General features: G+C 35.2%; 1 non-coding gene across 1 annotated transcript; it reads left to right on the forward strand.

Moving 5' to 3' along the window:
• Positions 1 to 9,570: 9,570 nt before the first annotated feature.
• On the forward strand, positions 9,571 to 9,677 carry LOC120155759. The gene has a single exon (XR_005518999.1). It is a non-coding gene; the product is annotated as a small nucleolar RNA R71 (small nucleolar RNA).
• Positions 9,678 to 10,326: the final 649 nt, after the last annotated feature.

The raw sequence follows: 10,326 nt of genomic DNA on the forward strand, positions 1-10,326 counted from the left end.
ACTTTGCATTATTTTATTCATGCAGCTAAAGCGGCCAATGTTTAGTAAGTGTGGAAAATAAAGTTATGAATAATAATAAAATAAAAATTTAAATATTAAAATTATAAGAAATTAAAACGTGGGAATCGGTCCATACCTTTTATTTCTTCATATTTCTTTAATATCAAACTAACCCTTAAAACCTTACTTTTTTTAATGAATTACGCATGTGGAGTCTTCAAAGTAACAAAACTAATCCACTTTTCGTTTCTCTTATATCAGGTTCAACGTAAGATTTCATGCCATGTATTGAAATTTGAGAAGTTATATTTAAAGTTTAAGAATATAAAATTACAAAATTTTAAGAGTGTAGAATTAAATTATTAATAAAAATAAAAAAAGTTCAAAAAGTATGATTGCACTTTTATATCCGTCTATTGATCCTTGTCCGATGATCAAAATAATTTATAATCTCAAACTACGAATTTAAAATATGAATTAAGGCACTTGAAGTCATTAAAGTTACAAAACGTGGAAATCAACCAATGGAGTATTTCTATGAATCCACTGCTCCTTTTCCTTCATACACTATGATTGATGTTAGGGATGTAGGCAAGATTTTATAATAGGAATATGAATTTAAAACGTTATATTAAAACTTTGGAGGTACAAAGTTATAAAATTTCAGAGAGTATGAAATTAGATTATCGATAAAAAATGCAAAGAAATATTTAGAATATATAATAATTTAAAATTTTAACAAAGTGTGACTCATTCTAACATCCCCTCAATCCATTTCTGTTCAATGTCCTAGAGAATTTATGATTTGAAATTGTGAATGCATGCTTTTTAATATTAGTTTGAATAATTTTATTTTTTTTAAATATGGTTTTTATATATTCGACCTACCTAACTTAAAGGTCGATGACGACTCCAAATTGATAAAAATCCATATTTTACTAAAATAAGTCGTGGTTTTTCCATTTAAAAATAAACTTATAAGAAAAAATGGTTAAGACAATGACTTTAATATCCTTAGATTTAGAGTTCTATATGAAATCTACTTCTTATGCTTATAAATATGGAGTTTAGAGAAAGCATTATACACAACTTATATTTAGATAATAATACAATTCTCTCTCATCCAACTAATAGGAGAGGATTACAACTGTCCCAACCAATTGTCCTATTCTAGAATGTTCTGCCCAGCACGGTGAGTCATCAATTATTTTAGCATCCACCCCAACACTGCAACATTTTACACCCTTTTCAGTAGAAAAACCAAATATTAACCCAAGTTAACCAAACTCTTAATAATGCAAAAGTACATGTAATTAAGACTAAATTAATCTAAAAGGCTTTTAAACATACTCAATTTCAAGCTAAACCTAGGTGTAATGTGCTAAAATGATAACTCTTTTAGAGAGTTGTCACACCCCCAGACCTAGATGTTTGCTTGTCCTCAAGCAACAACAAATATGTCATGCAGTTAACTAAACAACAACACCATAGATTAAGACCAATAAACCAATTCAACATTTAACTTTATTTTCCAACCCTCAATACAATGCTGCAAAAAATATTAACAACATTCATATAATCTTAAGTAGGAATTGCATCAATAACTCATCAAATCAAAGTCCACAGTGTGCAAATGTGCAGGCTAATTCAGAAAATATGTGAACCTACTAAAATAAATATTTTCAATGTTGCAACAATCTCCTAATTTAAGCTAGAGCTAATGTTAAGAACCTCCAATATTTTCCATTATTTAATGTTATAGCTAGTGTTGGGCACCTCTAACATTCTTTTGTTTCCATTTCGTTACTAGATCCAATGTTAGGCACGTCTAGTAGATTTGGAATTTTTTTAACCTAGAGCCAGTTTCGGACACCTCTAGTTCTATAAATGCTATATCATCTACTATGGGTGTGAGTTTAATTTAAAAGTGTCTAAATTCTCTAATTATTGAGAACATACACCTAAGGTATAGAATTTTCCTATGTACCCTAATTCGAATAAATTCCTAAGCAACTCCATAACATTACATCCTTTAAACTATTTCATCATTGGGCATCATCAAAATTTAATCAAAAGTTGCTTGATTTTATCAACTTAATCCATGGCATTTTTCATGCAAAACTAAATATCAATGCTATATGCAAAGTGATGCAAACAAAATGCTTAACAACATGCAATACTACTATGCACATAATGCTAACATGCAAACAAAATGATATGCTACAATATGCACAACACTAATGGATGACACCGCCAAACCTAAGAGGTGCATTATTCTCAATGCATAACAACTAAGAAACAATAAACAAAACAAATAAAGAAAAAAGAACATGACTCCCCTAATTCGGTTTCCGTGGGGTCTTTCGTGGACTAACAGCAGTGGAACAGACTCGCATGGAAGTGATTTTTGCCTTTATCAAACTCTTCTTTTTCCCTTTACCAAACTCTTCCTTTTCATATTGGTGGACATTGACGTGTCCTGTACCACAGAGGCATCGGGAATTACGAGGAGAACCTTATTGATTGGTTCAGGTGTAGTAGTTTCCAGGTTCTCCAAATTTTCCCTAGCGTCGCCCACAATAATTTCGGATGAGCCCTTGGCTGACTCGCAGTGGATTGCTGGATCTCCTTGTCGATTTGACTAGCAATTTTTGCATAGTCAACAGATTTGGCAACTTTTGAAATAAGCATATGCATTAAAGTCCTTTGCACTGATTCAATATTGATATCTCCAAGCCAGTTACCTTTCTCCAATTGCTTCACATCATTTAGCATATTTGTGACAAGTTGGACTGCATCCAGCTTATGTTGCCTCGCTGCTACAACATACTGTGTAACAGTATCAATGTTCAAGTCCAACAATTATTGTACAGTAGTCTGTTCTTGGCTAGTAGTTCATTCTTTCTATTTCTCTTGGCTAATTGTCTCGATGGTCTCCATAGGATCATCATTGTCAGAACCGACTGCAATGACATTCGTTAAGGTAGGTGAATCAACTTCCTCTTCATCTTTTTCCTACTTTACTGCTTCTTCTTTAACTTATTCCTCAATTGTGGTTTTAACTTCCATAGTGTCTACTCCAGCATAATTATTGGTTGCTGGAACCTCCTCAATGCTATCAGAGCTATCAAAAGCATTGAACACATGTGGTTGAGTCAGATCAACAAGAAAACTTGTAGGAAAATCTATAAAGATGAACTTCCCATCATTGACCAATGTTGCTGACAATTTCTTCAACACAACATCCTTAGCTTGACCATACTGTCAGTATTGTTCTTGAGTTGAATGTAGCTGTGACTGGATCTTAATCGTGTGGATCAACATGGATATGATGTTGGCTTATTGTGCTACCATAGATGCCATAGCCTCCGGTAGATATAAAAATTGATTTATAGGTTATGGTTTGGAAGCTTAGCCAGCAGCATGGTGTGACCCACTAGGTTTTTGCATGGAAGGCTCTGGTTCGAGTCCCTTCTTCAACAATATTCGCTTGATAACAATACGGTGATATCATTTCTATTTCCAATATCATGATCAAAAGACAATTGAACCATTTGTGCTTTATGGCACATTGCGACTATGAGTAGAGGAAAATAAAGATAACCACTAGCCTTTTGGATACAAGGAAACAATTCAGCAGAGATAGTTTGTCCAATATCAATACGTCTACCTTTCAGGATGAAATGCAACAATTAGATCATATCCCTAGTAATGGTAGAGAAAAGCATGGTAGGAATTAAATGTGTTCGAAGAAAAACAAGTCATACTCGGGCTTCTGGGTTGAGGTCCAGACGCCTCATGGTGTAACCACCGAATAATGATTTGGTCCATGTTTTGCCCGGAAAGCACACATCCTTTGGAACTTGCTCTAAATCCTCAGATGTGAGGTTGTTAACGAACTTAGTGTGCTCACACACACCTTCTTCAAGCCTAATCAGGCTGTTGATCGGAGCAGCCCACCAATGCACCAATTTTTCCCGTACAAATTCCAATATCATGTCTTCATTCATCAGGTTTCTATAAAATTCCTAGACCTTGTGGTGGCTGATTTCACTAGAATGGAAACAAAAGGTCCCCCATTTCATCTTGGAAATAATGTCGATGATATAAGAAAAAGGTTTTAAATCAACGATAGTAGAAAGATCGAAACCTTGCTCATTGATGAACTCCCTGTTAACAATGTCAAAGTAACACTATTACTACTATGCCTCCAGGAATCGCTTGGGTTCAGCGGTGGATTTCGATGGCAAGGTTAGCAGAAAAAAGACCGATAGACGGTTGAAACTCTTAACAACAACTGTTTTTTAGTGCCATGGTATAGGGATGAGATTTCTTGAAGGAAAATGGGAGAAGGAAAGAAAAAGGAAAAAACTTATAAGAAAAATGAGAAGCCATTAAGGATGGAGGACAAACAACCAAGAATATGAGAGGTAAAATAAAATAATTGTAAGTAACTTTTTAGGATTAGGGTATTAAATGTGGTGTGTAAAGGTGGAAAAAGGGGTTTTAAAACTTAAAATTAAATGATAAGGATAAAGATAAAAATTGGATGGTGAGGATAAACTAAAGTGGACGGTGGATATAGAAAGGGTAAAAGTGGGTGGCAGCTCACACTATTTACTTTTTACCAAGAGTTACTCGCCTAGTTGACATATGCTATAGCTTCAAATGTAGCCCACGTAGTCTTTAGGCGAATTATTCCAGCAGGGAAACTTCAGCATTAACCTAGACAAAAAGAAAGAAAATAATCAAGATCTAATCAAAACTAAAAATCTAACTATTTTCAAAATTGACTTATTTATAGCAAAAAGAGTTAAAAAAAGAAGGGGCATCGCTTAGTGTAATGAAGGGGATATTAAGGCTTTGTTTTTAGAAATAATGCTTTAAACGCTACCCATTGACTTAGAATATGGTTTCATCACTTAAATTCTTCAAAAGTATTCCCCCATGAGATAGGCTTCTACAACTTCAAAGGGTTTTGACCAACGAGATTTGAGTTTGGCTGGAAAAAAGATTTAGACGAGAATTAAACAATAACACTTGTTGTCCAACATGAAATCATTTTGGCAAGATATGTTGGTCATGACTTTTATATTCTTGTTTTCTTAAATTCGAGCACTCTCATAAGCGTTGTTGCGTAGCTCCTCAAGTTCATTGATCTCTAGTATTCTTTGATCACCAGCAACATTGAGGTCAAAGTTTATCTTCTTAAGCGCCCACATGGCTTTGTTCTCCAACTCAACAGGTAAGTCACAAGCTTTTCCATACACGTATAGGTAAGGAGAGACACCCAAATAAGTCTTGTAAGTTTTCGTATAGGCCCAAAGTGCATCTTCAAGTCTTAGAGACCAATATTTTCTCGAGGGATTTACCATTTTTTCCAATATTTTCTTGATCTCAATGTTGGAAACCTTGGTTTGACCATTTTGATTGGGTCGATATGTTGTAGCAATGTGATGTTTGACTCCATAAAACTACAGGGAATTAGTTATATATCTACTAATGAATTGGGAACCTTCATCATTAATAAATGCTCTTGGTGTTCCAAATCGAATAAAAATATGCTTGTGGAGGAATTTAAGAACCGCTTTAGCCTCACTTGGGGGTAATGCTACAACCTCAACCCACTTAGACACATAATCAACAACAACAAGAATGAAACTGTTACCGCAAGAAGATGGGTAAGGTCCCATGAAATCAAAACCCAAAACATCAAACATTTAAATCTCTAAAATAGGCTACATTGGCATTGCACTGAGAAATGCTACATGTTCTTTAGCATCAATCACAATGTTGTGTGAAAGTATTAGCATCTTTGAATAGTGATGGACAATAATAACCACACTGGAGGACCTCTGTTGTTGTACTCATACCTCCAAAATGTCCACCATAAGTTGCGTTGTGTAAATGTTGTAAAATGATTTGCTGCTCATTCTCGGGAACACATCTCCTTAAAAGTTGGTCATTGTATTATTTAAAAAGGTAAGGATCTTCGCAAAAGTATGATTTGACATATAGCATGAACTTCTTTCTACTTTGGTTATTAAGGTCTGGTGGCAATATACCACTAACTAGATAATTCACAAAGTCCACATACTAAGGTAGAGCATCGATGGCCAATAATCTTTCATCAGGAAAAACATTTGGTATTACATGCGCTTTACCGTCTTAATTTTTGGATTTCAAGTAGGATAAGGGGTCAGCCACTTTGTTTTCGGTCCCCTTCTTATCTTGAACTTTAATATCAAATTCTGGAAGTAGCAGCACCCAACGAATCAATCTTAGTTTAGTTTTATTTTTAGCAAACAAATTCTTTGGAGCCGAATGATTGGTGTAAACTATCATCTTGGTTTAAACCAAGTGTGGTCGAAATTTGTCAAAAGCAAGCACCAAAACAAGCAATTCATTTTTAGTTGTGGGATAATTCACTTGATTATCATTCAATGTCTTTCTATTATAATGAATAGCATGGAATACTCATTCCTTGCGTTACCTCAGCATTACTCCTACAACAAAGTCCCTAGCATCGCACATCAATTCAGAAGGTAAACTCCAATCTGGTGGTACGAAAATAGGGCCATTGACTAGCTTAGACTTGATGGTCTTAAAAGATCTATGAACTTCAACATCAACCATAAATTTCTTATTTTGCTCTAACAATGAGCACAATGGTTCAGCAATTTGGAAGGAATCCTTCATGAATCTTCGATAAAAACCCGCATGCCTTAGAAAACTCCTTACAGCCTTCACATTTGAGAGAGGGGGTAACTTATCAATAACTTCTACTTGGCTTTGTCTACTTTAATGCCACATTGAGAAATGCAATGCTCCAGCACTATGCCTTTGGTTACCATTAAATTACATTTTTCCCAATTCAAAATAATGTTGGTTTCTTCACATCTCTTCAAACTATTAGCCAAGTTAGCAAGGCATTGCTCAAAATCTTGCCCAAAAATAGAGAAATCTTCAATGAATATCTCATAGCAATAATCAATCATATCAGAGAATATTACCATCATGCAGTGTTGAAATATTGTTGGAGCATTGCACTGGTCGAATGACATTCTTCTAAAAGAAAAAGTTCTATAAGGACAAGTAAATCTTGTCTTACCTTGATCTTTATGAGCTATAGCAATCTGATTATACCTACTATACCCATCAAGAAAACAATAAAAGGCATTTACAACAAGATTGTCTAGCATTTGATAAATAAACCGCAACGAAAAGTTATCCTTCTTTGTTGCTTTATTTAGCTTGCAAGAGTCCATGCAAATTCTCCATCCCGTAGTTGTGCATGTAGGAACTAACTTATTATTTCTCATTTGCTACCACATTTATGCCTCCTTTCTTAGGAAGACATTTCATTGGGCTCACCCAATTGTTGTAAAAAAATGGGGTATATAATCCAAACATCCATTTATTCGATGACTTCTTTGCGAACATTTTCCTTTATGATTGGGTTCAACTGTCTTTGCTGTTTAATAGAACTACTATTCGAATCTTCAAAAATAATTTTGTGCATGCAAAATGATTGACTAATCCCTTTGATAGCAGTGATGCTAAAAGCAATTGCTTTCTTATATTGCTTCAAAACAATAATTAGGTTGTCAGCTTGTGATGTTGTAAGCTTTACTGTGACAATGACATGGTAAGTATTATTTTCTCCAAGGAAAGCATATCTCAAATGCTTGGGCAAGGGTTTGAGCATAATATTAGGTAGTTCTTCTATTTGCATCTTTGATGCTTGAATAGGTCGATCAGAAAGGTCTAATGACTCAAAGTGTTGCACAAAATTTCTTGTCTCATTGCCTTCAATATATTTAATTGCTATAGTATTTGCTGTATAAACTTTCATATTGTAGCTTTCTTCCCAATGCTACTTTACATAAACATCAAAATCATCAATTCTATTGCACTCAACATTATCATACATATAAAAAAAACTTAAAGGCATTGAAAGTAATGTATTCATTATTTAAATGGATAGTGAGTTCTCCATTTTCAACGTCGATTAGTACCACCATGTAGCAAGGAAGGGTCTACCAAGAATGATTGAAACTTCTTTGTCAGCTTTGCAATCGAGTATAATGAAGTCAATAGGGAATATAAATTTATCCACTCAAACCAACATATTCTCCACTATTCCACTCGAATGCACGGTGGATCGGTCTATAAGCTACAATGTCACGATAGTTGGCCAAGTCTCCTGAAAATAGACAGTGGCATTAAGTTAATGTTGGCACTTAAGTCGCATAAAGTTTTACCAAAAAGTTAGTCACCAATGCTATATGGGATAGTAAAGCTCCTTGGATCCTTGAGCTTTGGTGGCAATCTGCTTGTAGCCATATCGATACAACCTTCAGTCAGTACAATAGTTTCGAACTCACCCAACCCTCTCTTATTAGATAATACTTCACTCATGGATTTGATGTAGTTGGCAAAGTATCAACGAGATGTTGATTGTTAATTGACGAAGTACATCAATGAGAATTTTAAATTGTTTTGCTCCTTGGTCTTCTTGAATCTTTGAGAAAACGGAGGAGGAGGTCTTGGAGTTCATTGATTCTAAGTTGGTTGTGGCATTATGGGTGTGACAAGAGGCACAGGGTGAGGTGCTGCTGCTGGTATTACTCCAAAATTATCACTTTGTCCAACATGTTTTGTTGCAACGTCTGAAATAGATGTGTCTTGTGTTATCTCATTATCCTTGGGTTGTTGCTCATCATCTTTCTTCTTGTTTTCAACAGTAGGTCTTCTAGTATGAATTCCACTTTTGGTTGTGATGGCCTTACAGTACTCATTACAATGAGCTTCCCATGAGCTTTAGGTACTTCGGTATCACTGGGTAGGGTCCCTAGTTTCCTATTACTTAAAGCATTGGCCAACTGGCCAACTTGGTTCTTCAACGTTCTCAACGATGCTGATTAGCTTTGAATTACTGCTTCATTTCTTGAAATGTACTCCTTTAGCAAGGATTCAATAGAGTTCAGGTTGGGCTTTTGATTAGAGTTTTGCCATTAATAATTCTACCTTTGTTGTGTTTGCGTTGGTTGATGATGCTAAGGCATCATCAACTGTTGATTGTAATGTTGTTGTTGGTTACCAAAATTAGATTGTACAACATTTAGATTTGCAACGTTTTTGCTCCTCTATGAAAAATTAGGGTGGTTATGATAGTTGGCATTGTATGCATTCCCATATATGTTGGCATTATTATCCCTATTGAAATTTTTCATAAAACAAATAGACTCGAGGTTTTGTGGACATTCTTCATAATTATGTCCATCTTCATAGTAAACACGAAAGGTAGTAGAAACATTTTTACCTCATACGTGCTAGCCAACCTTTGCAGTTTCTTTACCATATTGTCAATACTGTGATTTGAGACGCCATTGAGCTCAACACGTCAGTGTCTAGTGTTGTAGCATTGCATAAGCAAAACATGTTCCTCGTATTGGGTATTGATAGTCATTATTAGAAATCCTCTCCAATACATCATATGCTTCATTGTACGACTTGTCCAGCAATGCCTTATTTGCTGAAAATATCTCCATTTGCATCCAGTGATGAAATCCATGCTTACAACACCTTTGAAGTAACTCCTTGAAACTCTCCCAAGCTTCATATATATTCTCATCTTCAAGTTGCTTGAAAGAGGTAAGGTCATTCCTAAGCTTTGGATTCATATTAAGAGGATTGAAGCGTAACAGAAACGTTTTTGCAAGCTCATTCCAAGATGCTATAACACCCAGTGGCAGTGAATTGAGCCATGCTTTAGCTTTGTCAAGCATCGAATAAGGGAAAAACTTCAGCGTCAGAGCCACTTCAGGAACTCCTTGTTGTATGAAGGAATCACACACCTCCATGAATGCTCTAAGGTGTGCTCGTGGATATTCGGTGAATGAGCAACTATATTTCCCCATAGATTTCAATATTTGAAGCATCAAAAGCTTCAACTCAAAGTTAGCAGCTTTGATGGCTATTCCGACAATTCTAGGCTATAAATCATCTAGCTTGGGAAAACATGCTCCCTAAACGGTCGATTACGATCATCCATATTGAAGTATGGATACTACTTAGCTTCGATGTCGTGTGATATTTCTCCTTCAGTAGCATGTTACAGCGGTGGCAGGGCCTTGTGACCTTGTGGTTGATCACCCATTTGAATTCAGTTTCGATTAACTTCTTATTGATGACGTCCAAAGGTTCTCTCAGTGAAAGGATCAAGTGGAAAAAGGTGTTCAATATCGAACATACAATATAAGAAACACCTATGAAAAGAAAATAAAAAAGTTAGTAAAATAAAATGAAACTCAAAAGTAAACA

This window comes from Hibiscus syriacus, unplaced genomic scaffold (assembly GCF_006381635.1).
Source record: "Hibiscus syriacus cultivar Baekdansim isolate YM2019G1 unplaced genomic scaffold, ASM638163v2 tig00111207_pilon, whole genome shotgun sequence".
NCBI classification, from domain to species: Eukaryota; Viridiplantae; Streptophyta; class Magnoliopsida; order Malvales; family Malvaceae; genus Hibiscus; species Hibiscus syriacus.